Below are 4083 nucleotides of genomic sequence, written 5' to 3' on the forward strand. Positions count from 1 at the left end.
AAATTACAGCATAGTCTGAAAAGCACTTCTTTGAATCCCTGTGAGAGACTGGACCCATCAGGAAACCTACAAGTTTATTGAAAATGATCACAAGCAGTGGGACTATGAGTCATGCTATAAAGGATGTGTTCCCACAGGGAACTTCTACAACATCCCTCTTCCCTACCCTAACAAAATTGCCATCCACCTTCTTGAGTCAGTCTCTTTTGTCAAACTGGTACCCGGAGATAAATGGGGACTTGTGCCAAGGAACGTGCAAATCCACAAGATAAACACATCTTCATGGGACAGCAGATTTACTTGATGATAAGTAGAGCAGTTTTATGGTTAGACAAGTCTAAGTGTTACAGAGTAAAAGACACCTTTTCTGTGACATTTTAAAGATAAAATCAGATTTTTGAGGAAGGCTGTTTTATGGAAACATTCCTGCGGGAGTTGGAGAGTTTGCGAAGCAATGATGAAATGCTCTTAAGTGACCCTATTCTACTTTGCGGAATAGCTTTTTAGCTGTTACCAACTCCTTTCTTGATACTGAACAAAAGGTACTGCTCTTAAATGACCATCTTTATAAATAAAGTTTGTGTTATTCCTCATTACCAGAAGAGGCAGATCTGCATTTATCAGTTGCCTTCCTCAACCTGAACACCCCGTGCATTTCAGCCAACCATGTATAAAGTCGTTCCTGGAACTCTTTCCTGTCACATGCATTCCGAAGACCCCACGAATAATGTGATGTGACCAGTTTCTCAGTAAAATGGAATAGGAACATTCCATTATCTGGACACTTAATTCTATTAATGTGGAGGAGAGTTTTTCCATTATAACACCAGCTTCATCATAATTAGACTTGTGATCAAGTAACAGTCTCAGCTCCCCTTGTCATCAGCTCTCTTTGACTCAGTAGTTAGCATTTACACTTTCAAACCTAAATATAAGAATTTATAAATGCCATATTACTGATCTCAGCCCAGATTCCTCATAATAAGATCAGATTTTGTTTATATGTATCCTTTCCATGTCTTCAGTCATGTAGGAAGCACCATGGTAAGTTAAAGGGTGTGAAAGAAAGCAAGTACAGGGGCACCTGGATGGCTCAATTAAGTGTCTGACTTTGGCTTGGGTCATAATCCTGGGGTCCTGAGAACGAGGCCTGTGTCAGGCTATCCCCTTCTGCATGCTGCTCCTTCTGCTTGTGCTCTCTCTGCTAAATAAATAAAAACAAATCTTAAAAAGAGTATAATTAGAGCAAAAATAATGATGGGGGGCAGGATTACTAGGGACATGGGAGGGTCTAAAGAGGTTGGTAGGGGGCAGGTCCTACAGCTGGTAAGTCAGCCTAAGAGCAATGGGCAATCATCATTACTCATTATCGTTCTCATTCCACAAGAATGATGATAGAAGAATCATGTGTAGTAACGATCATTGGCTGATAAGGTAAGGATAGGAAATGTACTTGGGGTTAGTGATGTCTAGAGGTCACATTAGTGTGAAGCACTGAAGCAAGAGAGGGTGAACAGCTTGGTCCATGAAGTGGATGGGATCGAGAGGGTACTTGACAGCTAAAATAGGAATTGGTGATCCCTTAGATCTGGAGTTTGAGGAGAGGGAAGTACTGAGGATGCTTTATAGGTTTCTGGGTTGCAGTAACTGATGAGTGGAAGTAGCACAAGATAGGGAACACTGGGAAGGACTCAGACATAGGGAATAGAAGGTGATGAGTTCAGTTTGGGCTAAGACATCTAAATGACAGTCAAGTAGGGCAGTAGGAAATACTGCTCTGGGGCTTGGAGGAGAGAGCTGGGCTAGAGATTTGAATTCTCTGCCTGTTTTGGTGGTTACTAATGCAGGGGGTGATCATGAAACTTCCTGTGTCAGCATTTGGAGTGAGAACAGGGCTTAGGATAGCATTGTGGAATTCTAACATTGAATGGACATATAGTGGAGGATGAGCTTTCAATGGGAACAGAAGGTATAGATAGGGAAGTAAAAAGTAAGTGCTTTGTGTTTCCTCAAAAAAGAGAGAGAAAAGAGATTCCAGGGTCCCGTGATGCTGTTGAGAAGTCAAGTAAAGTGAGGACAGGAAATGTCCTTTGGGTTAGTGATAACAGATGTCACCAGTCACCATAGTGTGTATCACTGAGACAAGGGAGGAAACTAGAGTAGGAAGGACTGAGGAGCAGGGACACAATATGGAGACATTAAATCTAATCAGGTTTTTGTTTTGCTCCAAAGGGGAGGGAAGGGTCACTAAAGGGTGATACGGGGAAATTGGTGGGGGAAATCCCATTGAGAAAGATGTTAACTCTACATGAGAAGAGTGATGAACAATTTTCTAAGTTACAGGAGAGAATCCAAAGCATAGGTGGCAAGATTGGATATACTCACTTTTTCAGTCAGCACTTACTTAATTGAGCAACTAGTATATGCCAAACTTTGTAACAGGTGACAGGGATGGAGCAGCCAAGAAGCCAAACACAGTCCCTGGCCATGTAGAACTTATTCTCTAGTGGCAAGAACTTACACTCTAGCAATAAATGCATAAATAATATAATTTATCTGGTGTTAAAGTGTATAGTTTGGTAGTGTTAAGTAATATTCACATTGTTGTGCAATCATACTGCAAAACTTTTTCATCTTGCAAAACTGAAACTCTATAAGCCAGTAAACAACTCCTCTTTTTACCCTTCCTGAGCCCCTGGCATCTTCCATTCTATTTTCTGTTTCTAGGAATATGGCTACACTAGATACCACATATAAATGAAATCATACCATTATTTCTCCTTTTGTGACTGGCTTATCTCAGCATAACCTCCTCAAGATTTATCCATGTTGTGGCATGTGACAGGATATCTTTCCTTTTTATGGCTGAATAATATTCCATTGTATTTTAAAACAAACGAATACTTTTTTAGCATAAGTACCCTAGTGATAATTAAGTATAAGTATTTAAAAATTCCTTTTTTTCTTTCTTTTCTTTTTTTTTTTTTTTAAGTCTGAAGCTCCAGTTTATCTGGGCATCCTGTATTTTATTTGGCTATCCAAAAGTGAAGACACACACTTGGTCAATAAGGGTTACAATCTTATTAAACTCTGACTCCGTTCTCCAGTGCTAAGTCTCTAAGTAACAAAGGCCTAAGAAAGGGAGCGAGGAGAAGGTTGAAAGCAAACAAGTTGCTAGCAAATGCAGAGAGAAAACGTAAACGTGGTGATCAGCACAAAGTGGCACTTCTTTAGGGGAGAGCTATAATTGCCTACAAGACGTCCGCGTGCAGAGTCAGAAAGCAAAGGTCTCGTGGGTTCTAGCTCCGTAGTCACTGAGAGTCCGTAGGCAAGTTACTCTGAGGCTGTTTTCATGTTTGTAAACGAGGAAAACATTGACCTCCTAGGGTTGTTGTGACTTGGATAAGATAGTTAAAAGAATCCAGTGTCCAGCCAGTACAACCTATTGCTCCTCTCCCCCACACTTTTGCTGTTCTGTGGATTTTTAAGAAATAAGCTCAGAGGGGCACCTGGGTGGCTCAGTGGGTTAAGGCTCTGCCTTCGGCTCAGGTCATGATCCCAGGGTCCTGGAATCGAGCCCCACATTGGGCTAGCCGCTAAGCAGGGAGCCTGCTTCCTCCTCTCTCTCTGCCTGCCTCTCTGCCTACTTGTGATTTCTGTCAAATAAATTAAAAAAAAAAAAAAATCTTTAAAAAAAAAACGTAAAGAAAGAAATAGGGTCAGAGTAAGCCACCAGGGTTTTAAAAAGCCTGCTGGTGCGTGAAAATGCCCTTGGCCCTCACCTCTCCTGCAAGACTGGCAAGGGCCTCATTAGGACCTTTTGTTCCTAAAATTCCTCCGGGTCTATTGGCAAAATTTCTACCATTTGGACTTCGCTTTGTTGCTTAAGGTCTTGAACCTTGCTGAAAGAGCCTATCAGAAGGTGTGGCTACTGCCAGTCTTTTGGGCTTAGTCGGGGAGCAGGTCTGGTCCAGGCAGTTAGGTGGGTTCGTGAGCAACATCCCGACTCTCCTGAAAACCTCCAGGCTCCGAGGGCCGGCCAGGAGAGGAGGCGGGAAAGGAAGTGCCTCCCCCTCTCGCAGA

The sequence above is a fragment of the Meles meles genome, chromosome 14 (assembly GCF_922984935.1).
Source record: "Meles meles chromosome 14, mMelMel3.1 paternal haplotype, whole genome shotgun sequence".
Classification (NCBI taxonomy): Eukaryota; Metazoa; Chordata; class Mammalia; order Carnivora; family Mustelidae; genus Meles; species Meles meles.